Consider the following 19861-nt stretch of genomic DNA (forward strand, 5'->3'; position numbering starts at 1 on the left):
TAAAGTTCTTCAGAGGATCGGGAATCAAGCTTACAAGCTAGAATTACCTGAAGAACTGGAGGGTATTCATAATACTTTTCATGTGTGTTATTTGAGAAAGTTCACGGGAGATGTGCCCGACATAATTCCAATTTCTGAATTAAGGTTGGATGAAAACAAGAGGTTAATTGAAGAACCTGAGGCAATCGTTGACCGTAAGACTAACAAGTTGCGACGCAAGATGGTCGATTTAGTGCTTGTGCGTTGGAAACATACGAATGGGCCAAATCTCACCTGGGAAACGTAGAGTGACAAGACGAGTCGCTACCCGCAGTTGTTTGTTGATATGTGATTTCGAGGACAGAATCATCCTAAGGGGAAGAGAATTGTAACGTCCGTGTTTCTAGGCTAGGCATTAATATTGACATAATAGTCTACGTTAACCTTTGTAACTCATTTTGAAGAAATGAAAAGGAATTATGTGAATATTTGTGAAAATTATGTGTTTTATGCTTAATTATTAGGATTTAATTAATTAAGAATAAAAATAAGCGTCGAAAATAAATATTAGATAAAGCCGATATCTGTTAAGAAAGTTGTAGTGGTCGTGACAAGGATTACGGATATATAAAGAATACCAAAATCCGAGTTATAACGAAGAAGTTATGACATGTCGAAGTTTCGCGACAAAACCGGCACGGTGCCGAATGACGTAAAAAGTGAGTTTTTGATAAACTACTTTTTAGCCCTAGTGATCTAAATAAAAGTCGTAGTGTTCGTTACATCGAGAGTATATATAAAAAGAACGCCCAAATCTGACTTCGTCTGAGGAAGTTATGATTTTTCTAAGTTTCAGCTTAGCAGTAGGCAACTAAAAACTCGAATTTTAGATCGAGTGATTTTTAGCCGACACAACCTAAATGAGAATCGAAGGTCTCGTCAATAGTAGCACAACGGTAAAAAGACAGACGAAAACAGACGAAGAAGTTATGAATTTTTAACGGATTTCCTGTCCCGGTCTGTTAAAAATAATAATATTAAAATTAAAGTCAAAATTAGCCGACGAAGTCTAAAGAAACGTTGTAGAGCGTAATTTCACCTACGCGTGCATATAAAGAACGTTAAAAACGGAGCTCGTATACGAAAGTTATGGATTTTAGAAGTTTTTGCACAAAAATCGAGAAAATTCGCTTAGTCATACTTCAGCCACGTCACCCTCGCTGCATGCGTGCCACGTGTCCGAAAATGCTGAGTCACCGAAGCCAGCTGGCGAGGCGTGTCGCATGCCCTTGCATCCGAAGCGCGGTCCAGTAGCGATCTGATGCGTGCCCTTTCTTGCGTGTCTGACCTTCGCATGGTGTGCCACGACCAAACCCTCGGACCTAGACCTCGGTCCAATCAGAGGCCAACAGCTCACCCCTCGCACGTCGAGCCACCTGCCCTCTCTTCAGATCTGCTGCCGCGTGGAGTCTTCTCAGCCGTCCGATCAGAAGCCTCTCCCCTATAAATAGAAGGGTGCGAGACATCCCGAGTATATTTTGGAAAAGTGACATTTTACACCCCTAAACCCATATTTCTTTCATTCCAACTTCCCCCAAAGCCCCGGTATTATACCAAACACCCGAAATACGCCCCGAAGTGCCCGAGAAGCCTGAGAAATTTATCTTTTCGGTTTTGAAGCCCGACCCTCGCAGAGCCCGGTTTCTCAATAAAACTCCCGGTTTTATTAGAAACGATTGTTTTAGGAAACGAAGTGCTGCCCGATTATCATCAAATCAAGTGAGTGAGTAGTTACTTTCACCTTACACATAGATATGAAGTATTTTATATAAAATACGTGCTGTGTGAATATATATTGTTTGTTTATTTGAGATGGATGATGAAGGAAAGATTTATACAGGTTTTTTTTAAATAATTTAAACTGTATATGTATTTTTATCTACAAAAAATGTTGGGTAAAAAATGGGTAGATGAAATAGTGAGTGTATGATGAAAGATGAGTTGGATAAATGAGATGATCAGTGATATAGATCATGAGTTGAGGGTGAGTGGTGAATTATGAGAGAATCACTTACCCAAACGTTGGCCCTCGTCATTCAGCAGAGTATGGATGACAACCATGGACTATTCTAGATGATCTGTGGAACACTAGCAGACTCGCAACCTCTAAGTGTGTGAACTATATGTTCATCAGTCGTACTCTAAAAACCCATTGACATGTATTGTAGGGAGATTCCTGTGAATAATACTGTCGATAAATAAGAGCTATGGACTTAACACATGTTGTATAAACCCTGGCAGCTATGGACTTAGTGCATGTTCTATAAACCCCGACGACGATGTGACTTCATGCCTATTCCTTAGGATGAATCCTTAGGAATAAGTGATAGTTGATTCTTAGGGTAAATCCTTAAGAAATAAATAAGATAATGGGGTTGGGGTAAATTGGTTGATTGTTTGATGTTTAAGCATAATAAATTTATTTATTGTGGGTTGAAAACCCTATATGCTCACCAGACTTTCAAGTCTGACCCACTCAGCTTTTTATATTACAGGTAGTGGACCCCGAGCATAGTCGGATGATGATGAGTGATTTTTGGATTATAGGCTGGTAGTTGTAAATAACTGTTGTAAGGCTTATAATGTCTTGTTTATGCTTTTGATCTGTATCGGAACATGACATCTCGAGGTTTTGATATAAAAGGAAAATATATATTTCTTAAAGAAAGGTTTTGATAAACTTTTATCATGTTTTGTTTTGGGGACCAATTCCGCAACATCTTTTAAAAAGATTTCTCTGACTTTATTTTAAAAAGCATAAATTAAATCGGTCTTTTCTGGCCGAGAAATTTGGGGATGTCACAATTTTCCATGATCTCTCGGTTCTTTGGTAAAATCAATTGCTCCTTCATTATCGCAGAGAAGTTCCATTGGTTCCTGAATGGTCGGAATAACTCCAAGATCTCCGATGAAGTTCTTTAACCATGTTTCTTCCTTTGATGCTTCACCTGCCACTATGTACTCTAATTCACAGGTAGAATCAGCCACTGTGTCCTACTTGGAACTTTTCCAAGTAACTACTCTTCCATTTAAAGTAAATACATGGCTAGATTGAGAGTGAAAGTTGTCTCTATATGTTTGAAAGCTGGCGTCACTATACCCAGTCACTATCAACGTATCACTACCACCAAGGACTAGAGCCATGTCCTTTTTCCTTCGCAAATAGTTGAGAATGTTCTTAACTGCTGTCGAATGAGCTCTTCCAGGATTTTCCTGATACTGACCATGCTTAAAGCAAAGGACACATCAGGGCGAGTACATGTCACAGCGTACATGATCAATCCTACAGACAAAGCATAAGGGACTCGACTCATATCAGCTATCTCTTCAACACTTGCGGCAAGTACTCGAAACACTGAGGACGGAGAAGCTATATGCAAAACTCTCAAAGTGTGAGTTTTGGATCAGGAAGGTAACTTTTGTCGGTCACGTGGTTAGCGAGGAAGGCATACATGTGGACCCTTCCAAAATCAAAGCGATCGAGAATTGGTCGGCACCAAAGACACCCACAGAAATCCGGCAATTCTTGGGTCTCGTTGGCTATTATCGCAGGTTTATCCAAAACTTTTCCAAAATCGATAAGCCTTTAACCACCCTGACACAGAAAGGTGTAACCTTTAGTTGGGGAGAAAAACAAGACACTGTGTTTGAAACATTGAAGTAGGCCCTATGCAGCGCACCTATCTTGTCCCTGCCCGAAGGGACGGAAGACTTCGTTGTCTACTGTAACGCATCCAATCAGGGCCTAGGCTATGTGCTCATGCAATGAGGAAAGGTTATCGCCTATGCTTCGAGGCAGTTGAAAACACACGAAGTCAATTACACAACTCACGATCTAGAATTGGTAGCAGTGGTCTTCGCGTTAAAGATCTGGAGTCTTACTCAATTTGGCATTGCTTTGAATAGGTAGATCTCCTTTCTTGGAATTTTCCATACTAAATTGTTTCAGTACTTTGCCCAAGTATGTACTTTGACTAAGTCCAATTAACATGTTCTTTCTATCTCTCATAATTCTTATTTCGAGAATATAGGGAGCCTCTCCTAGATTCTTCATAGAGAAACACATTCCAAGCCACGATTTCACTTCTTGCAAGGTCGGAATGCCATTTCCCATGAGTAGTATGTCATCAACATACAACACTCGAAAGGTTACTATACTCCCACTAGATTTGACATACACGAAGACTCATCCTCACTCCTAGAAAAACCAAGCTCTTTGACTTTTTCATGGAAGCAAAGAATCCAGTTACGAGATGCTTGTTTCAATCTGTAGATGGATTTCTCAAGCTTGCACACTCTATTGGGAAACTTTGCATCAAAAAACCCCTATGGCTGACTCATGTAAACATCTTCAACCAACTTCCCATTAAGGAAAGCGGTTTTGACATCCATCTGCCAAATATCATAATCATGAAAAGCAGCTATGGCGAGCATTATCCTAATAGATTTAATCTTAGCCACTGGTGAGAAGGTCTTATCATAGTCACTCCCTTGGGTTTGAGTAAAGCCCTTTGCAACCAGTCGTGCCTTGAATGTGTGCACATTTCCATCCATGTTGGTCTTCTTCTTGAAGATCCATTTGCAACCAACCGTCTTTCAACTAGGTTGTTGATCAACCAAATTCCAAACTTGGTTGTCATACATGGACTTGATCTCACTGTCCATTGACTCTTTCCATTTCGCAGCCTCAGGGTCTTCCATTGCTTCCTTGTAGTTAGCTGGCTCATCCAAATTTATCAGTGTTTGATCACTGATAAACGTATCTCCATCTAAAGTTATATGGAAACCATAGAACTCAGGTGTCATGCTAACTCTACTAGAACGAAGAAGAGGTAATGAATTTTCAACTGGCTCAACAAGAATTTATTCCTCTGGTTGAGTGCTAGTGTCTTCTTTCCTTCATTGGTTGACCCTTGAATCTCTTCAAGGTCAATTGTGCTCCCACTGTCCTCTTTGCATATGAGCTCTCTCTCGTGAAAGACGCCTCTTTGTGCTACAAATACCACATTCTCACTAGGCCTGTAGAACAAATATCCAAAATACTTTTGTGGGTAGCCAATGAAAATACATCTCTCACTTCTAGCTTCTAGCTTGTCATGAGTCTCTCATCTAACGAAAGCTTCACAACCCCAAACTTTGATATGTGCCAACGAGGGAACTTTCCTGTTGGTCATTGGATTGCGTCAATTGTAATTATTTTATATAGTCCATTTTATGTAACGGGTTGGGCCTATCCACCCGGTGTCTTTAATGATTAGGGTTTAGCTTTAAATAGTGCATGCATGCACCGTGATTAGAGTTGATAATCTTGTAACCCTACATTGCCTTTACATTAGCCGTTCTTCGTCGAGCTCTTCTAAGGCAGTGCTTTTAATCATTCAGCACAACTTTGATCACCGTGTTCATTGTTTATGTTTCAATTACCTGTTTAAATTCTATCGATCTACTAATCTTAATTCTAACAATTGGTATTAGAGCAGGAGATTATGTAAATCTATGAAAATCTTCTGTCGAGTTTCATTAGGGTTTCCACTTTTATTGGATCTGTTCTAAGCCGTCTTCATCGTCTTGATCGATTGTAGACGTTGGATTTTGATCCATATTCTAACCTAAACTCGATTTCATTTTACACATATGGTTCTTACAGGTTATTATTGAATCGAAAAACATGCAGCCTGAAGATTCACACGTCAACTCCATCAATCTCTTAAGAATTATTGGATCTACAACAAGGATCCCTATACTTTTTCCAAACGATTATGAAGTGTGGGCACTATACTTTGAGGATTACGTGCTAGGTCTTGAAGATAATGGTTCCTTGATATGGGATGCCATAACCAAGGAGACGTTTGCTCATACTGGTATAAAAAGGGTTATCAAAACTCAAGCCGAGTACAACGATCTTCTTCTGGAAATTGGAGAAGTGCCTAAAGACGAAAAAAGACAAGCTAATCGGTAATGTCAAGGCTATGAGGATCATTCGTTTTGCTTTTCCTGCCGACAGGTTTCGCTTAGTGAGCTCCTGTGAAACAGCAAAAGAAATATGGGAAATGCTTAGAGAACTCTACTCAAGTGACGCTGATCTTAAGCATTCTATTCAGACTTTGTTACTTTCGAAGTGTGGTCGACAGATTCAGAGGATGAAGAGGTTCGTATACCAACTCACGAGAGAAGCTTCGTTGCGAAGGATGATGTTTCACAGTTCAGTGGATTGATGGTCATCAATGACGTTTCAGAACAAAGGGGTTACGCTACGGATGGCGGTCGGGATTCTGACAACTGCTTCGCTGCAAAACCTGTTTTGGAGCAAATCAGTGAATGTGAGAAGATGATCAGTAATGTAAATTCTATTCTCGAATCTCTAAACATTCCTATCTACCGGTATGAAACTGAATTAAAAGACTTAAGATTTACATTTTCAAGTTTCAGTGATAGTCTAAAACGACCCGTTTAACTAATTCTAACTTAACCGATCAACTCGGCAGGGTTTCGAACAAAAGTGAAGAGAGGCGCATGTGGATTGATAAGTTAGAGTTAGATTTAGCTAGGTCTAGGGATGATTTAATTTATTCGCAACGTGACAATTTGGGGCTTTTGAAACAGGAAACTTTTTTTGTTTAATTGCAAAACGTCTTTACTTTAATATTACTCAGCTGCATATTGACTGTGAAATTGGAAAGAAAATTCACAAGATGATTTTGCCATGTCTTGAATTGAAAGAGGACGAAATCGATGTAGACTGTTACAGGTGAGAATCAATCGTGTCATCAGAAGAAGTCTCGGATGCCTACAAAATCGGTCTGGACAAAATTGAATCTTACATACAGTTCAAAGACCATAAGGAAATGTTAAGACAAATTTTGGATTAAAAAGATAAAGAGAAAATCAAATCTGAAACTGTACAGAAATTTGACTATTTATGCACTAAGTTGAGTTCAGAAAATAAACTTAATGTTGAAAATGTGTCTGAATTCGACGATGATGGTGACATGAGTGAGATCTCTGTGGAGGATGAGGTTAATTGTTCAGAATTTGTTAAAAGCAAACTTGAACCTGCAAAAGTCTTAATTTCTGAAAATTCAGTTGAGTTTGCTCGTATTTCTGAAAATAATCCAAAGATTTTAAAAGAAAAAGCTTTAGTTTTCCAAAAGGTTAGAACAGTTCCTAACCAAGTTTTCGCAACTACCGTACTAAACAAAAATCAGACTATAGAACTAACGTCTCTGGTAGAAGAAGACAACGCTGATGGGTGCGGCAAATATTTTTGGTCAGCCCCCATTGACAATGCAGACGAAACCAAAGGTCTCTCTGAAATGACCTCTTGGAGAACAAAGGGAAGATACGTAGCAGAACCACTGAACAAGGTCAACTCAAGCTACGAGAAAGGGAGTCCGAGTGGAACCAAGAATGTTCCAAATGATACATCATCCGAACAGGATGAAACTCCTGTCAGAAAGTCGAAACCTAGGGCTAGTGTTCATAAGTCTTCTGAGCAATTTTCTGCTCAAAAATGTCAAAGAAATGCGAGATATAATATAAATCTAAAGGAAAGAAAGCATTTATGGAAATCCAAAAATCCTAACTTCGTTTATCAATAAAAATCATCCAATCCATATGTGAAAGTCTCTTCACATGCGAACCCTAGAAGTTTTCAAAAACTCAGTCTCAGTCTCCACAGGTTTCAAAACAAAAAGTTTTTCAAAAACACTCTTTTTCAGATCAAGCGAAACCTATGGAGAAGTCAAAGTCTCACTTCTCTCCTAACAAGAATGCTTCACATTCTGCCAAGACATCGAAAGATGTTAAGGGCAAATGAACGGTAGTTTCAGAATCTAAAATTCCTTCCAAGAGATCCGAAACTATCTCAAAGAGTGATGAGAAAAGGTTTGTTAAGCAACAAATCAAAGACAAACAAAGTAAAATATCCTCAAAAGATAAGAATTCAAAAGATAAAAGGATCACTGTTTTTCAGATAACAAAGAAAGATAACTCCACCTTGATTAAACGATCATATTTAGTTGATGTTGCTATAACTTTTCATGTTTCTGTGAAAGCCTCACGTGGACCCAAACAACTTTGGGTTCCTAAATCTCTTTGATTTTTGTAGGTGATTCGTGACGAGCAGTTTGACTATGAATGGTACATTAATAGTGGCTGCTCACATCACATGACAAGAAGGAAGGCAGAGATAAGAGAGTTTAGAGCACTGAAGGATGGAGGAAGAGTGAAGTTCGGAAATAATTCACTTGGAGAAATCAAGGGATATGGAATGATCACGAATGGAGAATTTTCCATTCGCAAGGTAGCTTACGTGGAGGGCCTGCAACACAACCTTGTAAGTGTTTCTCAATTGGTTGTAGGTACATGATTAAAAGTGTCATTCGACGAAGAGGGATCGGAGATCATCGAAAAGAAGACTAAAACAATACTACTAAAGTATAAGCGAAAAGGCGAGATGTATCCACTAAATCTGAACCCCATCAAAGGCAAACCTATTATCTGCCTACTTACGAAAGCTTCTTCAGATGATAGCGGTTGTGGCACCGTAAACTCTCGCACCTCAATTTCAAAGACATCAATAAACTCGTTCTTGGTGATCATTTGCGAGGACTTCCACTCTTGAAATTCGATAAGGAACATCTTTGTGTAGCCTGCTAATTAGGGAAGCAGAGCAGAAAGAGTCATCCAATAGTTGTGAATACCAAAGTCATAGAACCACTTAAACTTTTGCATATAGACCTTTGTGGTACTTCTGCAATTGAAAGCATTGGTGGTAACAAATATATTCTTCTAATTGTTGATGATTTTTCCAGATTTACCTGGGTGCATTTTCTTAAACAGAAATCCGAAGCCACTCCTAAGCTTAGGGATTTTATAAAGCAGATAGAGATTCAACTGCGAAAGCTGGTTCGTAACATTCGCAGTGACAACAGTTTGGAATTCAAAAACCAAGCGTTTGAAGAATTTCTGACTACGAAAGGAGTAACTCACAAATTTTCGGCTCCTTACACTCCTCAATAGAACGTGGTCGTTGAAAGACGAAACAGATCTTTGTGCGAAGCTCCGAGAACCATGCTGTCATTTGCGAATCTGCCACTTTACTTCTGGGCGGATGCTATTGGAACAACCTGCTTTACTCAAAATCGATCAATCCTCAATAAGTGATTTTCTGTTACTCCCTATGCGATATTGAATAATCGAAAACCTAATGTCAAGTTCTTTCACGTATTTGGTTCCAGGTGCTTCATTTTCAATTCCAAAGAGAAAAGGAACAAATTTGTTGTGAAGGCTAATGAAGGTATTTTCTTAGGGTATTCTCTGACTTCTAAGGCATATAGGGTTCTCCGAATCTGAAAGTTCAACAAGCTGTGAATGCTCCATGTCAGGGGGAGGGTTCCACTTCAACCTCGACACCTGGTACACCTATTCATGGGGAGCATTAAACTCCTTAAGTAACCCACGAAAGTACACTCTACGGGGAGAATCCTATTCCAGAAGAAGAACATACATCATTCGAGGGGGAGAATGAAAATACGAATGATGATTCGGATGTGCAGTCAGAATTTGAGGATGTAAATGCTGAATTAGACCCAACCTATGATCCTAATTATCCTCCTTTGACCAAATGGACCAGAGATCATCCCAAAACACAAGTAATTGGAGAATCATCTTTAGGAGTTCTTACGAGAGCACAACAAAAGGCAAAGCAGACTGCATTATTCTCTAAAGTGGAATATTACATGTTTAATTCGTTTATCTCCAAAATTAAACCTAAAAATGTTAAGGTTGCTCTTGATCATTCTGATTGGGTGCAAGCAATGCAGGAGGAGCTCAATGAGTTCGAACGAAACAAGGTCTGGAGATTTCCCACTCCGAAGGATGTATCAGTTGTCGGTCCAAAATGGGTATTTCGTAACAAACTAGACAAAGAGGGAAATATGGTACGAAACAAGGCGCGACTAGTTATTATGGGGTATTGCCAAGAAGAAGGAATTGACTACGAAGAAACCTTCGCACTAGTTGCAAGGCTGGATTCTATTCGCATCCTTCTAGCGTATGCTACTCACAAGAACTTTGAAGTCTTCCAGATGGACGTTAAGTGTGCCTTTCTGAACGGGGAACTTGAAGAAACAGTGTATGTGGAACAACCACCAGGGTTCATAAACGAAAAATATCTGAACCACTGTTAGATTCTGGATAAAGCAGTCTATGGTCTGAAGCAAGCTCAACGTGCCTGGTATGAAACTCTTACTAGATTCTTAAAACAAGCTAAATTTAAACAAGGTTCGGTTGACCCAACCTTCTTTCACAAGAAAGATGGTGACCATTTGATGATTGTCCAAATTTACGTTGATGAAATCATTTTCGGTTCTATAAATTCCAGTTTAACTGCTCAGTTCTGAAAGTTGATGGAAACTAAATTTGAGATAAGCTCTATGGGTCGGATTAATTTTTTCCTTGGTTTGAACATAAGACAGAGTCAGGAGGGAATTTTTATCAACCAGGAAGCTTACACGAAGACCTTACTTGCTAAGTTTGGAATGGTGGTAGATTTAAAGGTGAAGGTTCCAATAGCATTCGGAACGAAACTAACATCGTCTTTGGACAAACCAGCTGCTGATATGACACTCTGTCGTCAAATGATAGGGTCATTGATGTATCTAACCGCTAGTCGTCCAGACATCATGTTTTCTGTTTGCTATTGTGCTAGGTTTCAAGTGAATCTTCATGAACCCCACATGACTGCTGTCAAGAACATATTCAGGTATCTTAAACGAACTTCCTCGCTCAGAATATGGTACCCTTCAAGTTCAGGATTCGTTGTGCAAGCGTTTTCGGATGCTGATCTCTGAGGTTGCGTTTTAGATCGGAAGAGTACAACGGGAGGATGTCAATTTCTTGATGGAAAACTTGTTAGTTGGCAATCAAAGAAACAAACATGCGTCTCCCTATCAACTGCTAAAGCATAATACATAGTCATTGCCTATTGTACTTCACAAGTTATCTGGATTCAAAGTGAGCTTCGTGACTATGGCATGAATATGAATCGAATCCCCTTATATTCGATTCTGAGAGCGTCATTCGCATATGTCACAACCCAGTGCAACACTCTAAAACCAAACACATTGCACTGAGGTATCACTTCATTAAGGATCATGTGGAAGATGGAAGCGTGGAGATTCATTTTGTTAGATCTGCTGATCAACTGGCCGACATCTTTACAAAAGCCTTACCAGAACAAATCTTTAATCGCATTCTTCAAGGCTTAGGAATGATTAAAGCTAAACCAGTTCTGAAAGTACCTTCGCACTAGGAAAGTATTGGTTGAACTGCGAATGAGTGTGAACGCTTGTAGTGATTCGTAGTCTACTGTTCATCCGCGAATGCTTGTAGTGGCTCGTAGTCCACTGTTCATTCGGAGGTTCGGAATTTCTTGTATACTTTTGTATATTTAATGTGTTATTTAATTTTTTCTGTTTTTTATTTCTTTTTCAGAAAATTCAAAATCCAAAAATATTTTATTTCTTTCTGTTTTTATTTATTTTTTAGAAAACTCAAAAATCCAAAAATATTTTATTTTTTTATTTTTATTTTTATTTTTAATTTCTTTTTAGAAATAACAATCAAAACAATAGATAATTGAGCAGGACTGGCATATCATATCATGATACTCTCAATTGCGAATGATGGGGAAGGTATTGGATTTCTAATCTTTACACTAGTTAAGTGTCCCTAGAAGCATGTTGTTGTATGTAGTCTGAAGCCTCTGAGACTCTATGTTTGAAGCCTTAATGAATTGATAATACCAATCATTTCTTCCCAATCAGGCTGAAATTCACATAAGTCATTGAGCTACCTTACTCTTCTCACATTGAATTAAGAGTTGACTGCTTGGTCACTTTCGTATAGCAAACGTACATTTTTCTTTGGAACCACCTCCCACTACTTCTCCAACACTTTCGCATTCAAATGTAACCCTCGAGACACTTAGATATTACCACTGAGGTTTACGGTTACACAACTTCTGTGTTTATGATCTTAAATTCGTTTTCACCACGAATTGAGTGAAACCCAAAATCCAACACATATTTAAGAATTGACGGTGAACAATATAAATGTTCTATCTTTTTCACCAAGGAATTAACGAATGTCCACCTTCGTTGTTTGTACCCTGAAATCTCTTTTTACTTTTGTGCGATCTTAATGAAATGCTCTAGTCCTAAGACGTTTCTTCCCAATAGATTCAGTTTTTTTTTCTTGAGATTTCTACTCTTACCCAGCCACTAAAAATAATTCCAAATCAAATTTGTTCTTATGACTACACTGGTCAGACAACTACTTCATCCGAACGTTCGGACTTACGTCAAGTTTCGTAGTTTGGTTGAAGATGAAGCTACCCATTATCCTTTATGAAAAGAAGCCTTTCACTGTTTCTCATCAAACAGATGATCGTAATTCAACGGGACTCCACACAGACACTTCCGAGTCTCTCTTGACTCCGAAGGAAGAGATCGTTGCCCGGGATCCAACTGCTTTGTGTCTTTATTGACATCACTAGAATCCCTTAGACAATTTGTTTTATTTATCTATCTTTGGCACACTCTGGCACGAAGATCCTTGTGATTTTCCAAAGTCTGCTTCGCAGTTCTAATGGTTACTTTCAGATTCGCAGGATTGTTGATGGTGATTGATTGAGAAAGAGCATAACTGAAACGACAGAAATGAAGAGATAAGATTTGATTTAGGCGCATGAAAAATTCAAACTGCCTTGACATCACACTGTCAGTTACGCTGCCTGACGTCACAACTATCAGTCACGCCTTTTTAGGCGCCTTTTTAGTAATTTGGGATTATCAACCGTCGTATTTCTCTCTCTTAATATACAATATTGAAGGATTTTGAAGATTCATTATTCCTTACCACTTTCAAAGCAATCGAAATTCTTTTGGCGATTTCTCTCTCTACTGTTCATCATCTTCTTCACCAAGCAACAATGGCAGCCTCTTTTGAAACACCTTCTATCGCTGATCAAATGGCCCAATCAACTCTACTCAACATCAAGGCTAACCAGAATCTCATTCTGGACCTTGAACCAACCAAGTACGACGCTTTTCTCCAACCTTTAATCGATTGTCTTCGCTATTCTCCCTTGGTTATAGCTCTGACGAAAACTAAGAATGTGCCCTTGGTTTATCTGTCAAAGGCATATTCGAATGCTAGCTACCAACAAGAGGAAGAGAATATCACTTTTGAAATTGACAACAAGAAAACCCACATCACAAAGTCCAGGTTCTATAGCCTGTTGGGGCTTCCTCAAGGTTGTGACCTAATTAATCCATAATCCATCTCCAACCCTGCTATCTTGGATATGTTCTATCAAATGGCCTACATGGAGTATCTGGCCACCGTCTCCAAATTCAAGAAGCCTAACCTTCCACCTGTGTGGAATGCTCTGTTGTGACAACCCGAAATTTCTATCTTGTAAAGCCATTCAATTCAATCAAAAGTCAAACTTGTTTCTGCTATCTTTTAGCATTGTTAAGGGTCTGTTTGAGAGTTCTAAGCCTAGTACATTCAAGTATTGGGTGTTAAGAAGTATCTACCAGAGTTCATTGTGCAACATTCAAGCCGGGAAACTCCATCACTTGGAGTTTACGGCCGTAAGCTCTTGTTTGGCCGTGAACTCCCTCCATAAGTATGATATTCCTTCATTTTTCTTCACTTCTCACAACTCCAAGTCAAGAACACTCAATTCTCTCTCAAGTATCATCAAGAACACTTCCAATTCTTGTCAAATTTGTAAGTGATTCTTCCATTTATAAGTTGATATCCTTCTTGATCTAGTAAAACTCCATGATTTCATCCGAGAATTCATCTCTTTTTGGGGTTAGATCTTTAAGAACACCAAGAACACCAATAACACACACTAGTTCTTTGGGCCGTAATCACCCCTTCAAGCTTCCAAATCGTAAGTATCCCTTCCATATACTTGATATTCATTAGAAGCTCATGTTAGCATACAAGAAACAACCATTTTGGCAAGAATATCAAGAGTTTACGGTCGTAAACCCTTGCATGGCCGTAAACCCTTCTTGATTTATGTCATGGCCGTGAACCCATCAAGTCTTGGCCATAAAATCCTTGCTATTTCATGTGTTGGCCGTAAACTCCTTGGCCATTAACATCCCTTGGTCGTAAACACACTCTTGTGTGGTCGTGAACACCTTTTATACAATCATATGTGATTGTAACACTTCATTCCAAGTGTTTCCTAGTCCCTAAGGTTGTTTCCTAACAATGATTAGTTGTTATATACACTAATTATATACATATATGTGTCATTATATGCTTAATAGGATCCGTTTGTGCTCGAGACTCCACTTGACACTTAGCATCCTATATCGATCTTACATTCGAATCACTCACTACAAGTGAGTTCATACCCCTAACTTATCTTTTAAATGATTTTAAATGCTTTTATAACGGAGAATACAAGTAGAAAACATTATAGTTATTGTATCAATCACATGTGATTAATAACTATCAAACAAGCGGATTTCTTATACTTCAAAACTGTGTTATCAAACAAATTATTTCAAAACATTTTTATAAACTGACATCAACTCATCTATAACCATTCAAATGGTTAAAACTCTTTTATATGCTAAAACTCTTATCAAACTCTTTTAAACTTATATATTGTCAAATCATGTCTATATAGATATAGTTATATAAATAAGGTTGAAAGGGCTTAGGACTGATAACTCGCTTTATTTCCTGTTCCTTGTTTGGTTGTGGACTTAGGGTATCGGTTGTTTTTCCGAGTGTCGTTTAAATATTAGTTATATATTATGTATATGTGTATAGATATAAAAGTGTTGGATTAATGTCTAAGTCCATAACTATATTTGGTATGTACTTGACCCGACCCGGCATGGTCCATTTGGGTTGCACTTCACCGGCACAATTTATATGGATAGTCTTTTGAGAATAGTATATTTATGATTTATATTAATATATTATAAGTTCTAATATATTAATATGGAATCATATTATTTAATTAGTATTGATTAAGAATTAATTTAGAATTAATTAAGTGATCAAAAAGAACTAATTAAATATGGACTCGTATATATATGGAATGGGCCAAGTTCATTTAGGTTGGGCTAAGCTTTCATGGATGGTCCATGGAGCTTTTAACCCATGGATCCTATGTAAATGAAAGGTCATGGGTATTAGGGTTTACATGGATGTAACCCTAATCCTCCATAATATATAAAGGGGTCCTTGGCTCACAAAATTGGCACAAGTGTCTGAAAATAAGAGTGGGCCGATTTTAGTGTGCATACATATTCTCTCAAGTTCTTCCAAGGTGTTTTGGTGATTTGTGATTCCATTTGAGGCTTCCACACTATTGGGGCTAAGCTCTTAAAGCTTTAAGAAATCAAGCACCAACAAAGAGGTATGTAATTCTACTAGATTTTATATTACATGTACTTTATATTATGCTAGTTAGAACAATACCTTGGAAAATTGATATTTGCATGTATAATAGAGAAAACATAGATCCAAGGTATTTAGGGTTGCATGTACATCATAGGTGTGTTAGAATGCTCAAAACCCAACAGTGGTATCAGAGCCATGGGTTGTTTTCTATTATATTTGATGCAAATGTATTTTTAGTTTGTCATATTTTAAGATAATTACTTGATTTTATGAAAAACTAATTATTTTTAAAATTTGAGTCACTTTACTATATGAGTTGAATTAGGTCAAATTTAGTAAAAAATAAAATGATATGATTATTTTATTAGTTTGAAAAGTTTGATCTAAAGAGTTTTTTGAAACCTCCATAAGTTATGGAACATGAAAAGTTTTTTTGTGTTACCTTGTTTTATGAGTTAATTTAGATTGATGAAAAATATTATTTGTTAAGTTGCTTTCAATCCATATTAATCTAAAAGAAGTTCATAAAAGGTGTTTTTGTAACTTTTCTTCAAGTCACATAAAAGGTCACATTTATGAATCTTAAAACTCATAAAAGTGCCATAGGTTACACAAAAATGAAGAGTTTTTTTTTTCCATTAAACTATTTTATGACTCCATAACTTGTCCTCAAGTTATGGATGTTTAAGAGTCACTTCTTTAAAAGTGTTATTAAAGAATAAGAGGTTACATAAAAATGAAGAGTCTTCATTTTAATGAACCATTAAACTCATAAGTTATGAAATGAAAGGTTTTGAATAGTTTCAAAACTTGCCCTCAAGTTTTGGAATTTGTAAAGTCTCACACATATTAATGCTTTAATTCCAAACTCTACAATTTTAAAAGTTAAAATTCAAACTTTATGGACTTCATTAAATTAGTTAAAGTGTTTAATTAAAAGAGTTAATAATTCCATAAAGACATGGTTTAAGTTTAATTAAATTAAGAGTATAGTTTAATTAATAGATTAAACCACCAAGTATTTTAAATGTTTAAAATACACCCTTATACTATTATTATAATTTTAATTATATAGATATGTATAAGATAAAGTCAATCTTACCGTTAGTAGGCCTCATTCATGAAGCCGGTCTATAAGGGGGTATAAGGTTGTTGCCTATAAAATGGCAGCTTAATGGGTGTCCACTCTCACCCACCGCTTCCTTGACTGGTGGAGGGTCGTTAGCCGAACGGGTAGGAGAAGGACTATAATTCTCCCTTCATTAAAAGTATTAATGATAAATACTAAGTAACTAAACACTTATAAATTCCCAATCTTAGTTACTTAGGAAAATGTGAATTTGGTGCTAACCCATGAAATTACACTTTGGACTTTGTTTAAGTCGGTTAGTGGAGCGTGTGTGGTTAACCGGCACACTAACTCGTATTTAACAAGGTAGGCAAAGGGTAACTTAATGTTTATCATAGTATCGATAGAGCGTGTGTGGTTAACCGGCACATCGATTGAGGGGTAAACACTTAAGGGTACCAAGTATATTTGCATGGTTATTCACACCTTGTTTTGTGATCCTCGGCATCCCAGTCACAAAACCTGAAGGGCACACTCGAGATTGAAACATGCCATTGAACAGTTCAATGAATCTCAAAAGAATCTAGGAGTTTCAAAACCAATTAAAACCTAATAATAAATTTCGTTTATCTTGGTGGAAATTGGTGAATCGTCATTCACCTACCTTCAAATATTTTATAGCTTGGATTACGGCATCCCTCTTCCATGTTATAAAAGTATTGTTTTGGGTCCTAGCCTTAATATTTCATATTGGGTGTTATATTAAGGACTTTAAATCAACTATCTTGAATATCTCCCATTGTTGATGTCTGGTTTAGACAACAATGATCTTCCAAAACCATGCTTTCCTAATGAATATGACTTCCCGAGTTTGGCTCATGGAAGTCATACTTCTCTTCCTCCACCTCCTCCAATTATTCTCCCTAACCCACAAGTTCAAGGTCACTCAAGCCCTATTGGCAAGCAAAGGTCTATGTGTGATCACATCTTGGAGATGTAGTCACATATTGACAAGCCGGGAGAGTTGGGTGTCAAAGTCTAGAGGAAGCTGATGATCAATCACTTTCTAAGTCACATAGTGAGTTCCTTTGGGACTCCTATGAAACAGACTATGACAAGACCCTTAATGATCTTATCTATTTGCTAAGATCAACTTCCTAAAACTTTATGGACATTGACAATGATGGCATTGGATATCCAGTAAAGCTCTCTCTTCCCAATGGAAAAGGATCGGCCATAGTCAACTCGGTTGACCAAATGGTAAAGAGAAAGACTAAGTCTGAGATAGTCCTATTATCAAGAGCCCATAGGTATCTATTGCCAAAGGAAGGGGCATTGGTTGCGAAGCTGCCAAATTTACCTAAGGATGTTAAAGTCAATAAGTTTGAATCTACTTCAGGTAAAGTCCATTGTCTAACTCTGTTAAGTTCCTATTTGGAGATTCTATTACATAATGTGACTGGGTCACATGGTGATGTTATAAGAATCAAAGAAAAGAGAGAAAGCTTAAAGGAAGTATATGCTTCTTCTGATCGTGAAGATGGATTTCGATCGCATCAGAATTTTGAAGCTGTTACTTAGGAGTTATGCCACATTGCTTAGGAATAGATAACAACAAGGTTTTCATATGGATGGTAAGGATAAGTTTTTCCGCAAAGTTTTAAAATAAAAGGAAATTTTTGATTTTATTTATTTTAAGTATCCTTACAATGGCATTTGTGAAAATTGTTGTTTGTATGATTCCATTGCTAGCAAAATTGGAAAGTGAATTTGATTCTTTCATTTGTGGTAATGTCTAAATTTACCAAATAAGGAAAGATTCTCATCACCCAAGTTTCAGTTGGATAGAAACTTGGAATCATGCAACTTGTATAGCATGATGAATGAGAACTTTCAAGCATTGGAAAAATTAAGACTAACTACTGGTTCTCATGGATGTATGAGTCAAGTAAAGGACTAAGGGATCGAGTACACATTCTTGTGCACTAGTTAAGTCCACCACAAAAGATCGATAAGACTATTAGTCATAATTTACTATAGCTCAGTAAATATGGTTATACTTACAAGCTTAAGTGTAATTCTGAGACATTGGAAAAGGTTCCAATGTATGGCAGAGCGAATAAGAAGAATCAACTTAGGCAGAAAGATAAAATTTTCTCTAATCTGAAAAGATGGGAGAGTACTTTAGTATCATGTTTTAAGACCATCTTAATGATTTTGAGACCTTATCACAATTCATCCTCTAAGTGCATTCTGATAGTTAAGAAGAGGAGTTATGAATTGTTGAAGTGGTTAAATCAAGAAGATGATTCATACTTCGTTCCAAAAACAATTCTTAGAGTTATACTCTAAGATTGTAACTTGAGTGACATGTCTTAAAGAAGGTTTAAAACACTTGTCAAATGTAAGAGTAAAAGTTTTCTACTCTTGTACATTTGAAATTGGTAAGTTGTGATGTTTTGGGTAAAACAAAGACCAACTAAGGCCAATTGTGTGAAATATTTGTCTTGATAAAGAATCCGCACTATATCTTGAATATTTGACAAGATAGTCTTATATGTCAAGAGGATAGTGGGAGTCTTAAAGATCCTGAAAAGAATTTCAAGATCTAATCAAGAATAAAAACCTGTAGTTTAACACTAGCACACGACGTGAGGTTTATAACCTATCGTATTGACATACTTTATTTCTGTGCCCATTCCAGTTAAAGTTGGCTTCGCATATGAGTTCTTAGAGTTCTCAATTGGTTGCATAAGAACTTGGAAGCAATGGTAGGCCCTTGAGCTGCCAGATGGCAAGAAATTAAGATTGAGTTCAGTCCATATGAGTTTGGATTTGTCATTATCTTTGTCTTGTGACTATGGCTTTGACAATTCACATGGATAAGAACACATACACCATAAAATCTAAGGGTCATAAGATTTCTCTCCGATTCATGAAAATGATGGTGAGGAAACACTTCCACCAAGTAGATTTGAAGCAGTGGCAAAGGTCTAAACAATCGAGACTATGATTACGGCATCCCTTTTCATAGTTCTTAAAATTGTTTAGACACACCTGTGAGCTATCTAAGATAAGGTGTATGATATTGATAAAGTTTTATCAAAGCAATCTAGTATCAGAAATCTGAACTTTGGTAAGAAAGTCAATAAAGTATTGTTTTTCTAGAAGTTTAGCTGATTTCTGAGTACATGTCAAAGCTAGTAGGAGCATAAGTGTTATGCTAATAATCATCGTGTTAGTGGGAGCATGATAATTATGATAAAGGTTGCAAGTTAGCAATGTTAATTATAGAAAACAAAAGGT

The sequence above is a fragment of the Lactuca virosa genome, chromosome 7 (assembly GCF_052849685.1).
Source record: "Lactuca virosa cultivar CGN04683 chromosome 7, Lactuca_virosa_CGN04683_v6, whole genome shotgun sequence".
In the NCBI taxonomy this organism is placed as follows: domain Eukaryota; kingdom Viridiplantae; phylum Streptophyta; class Magnoliopsida; order Asterales; family Asteraceae; genus Lactuca; species Lactuca virosa.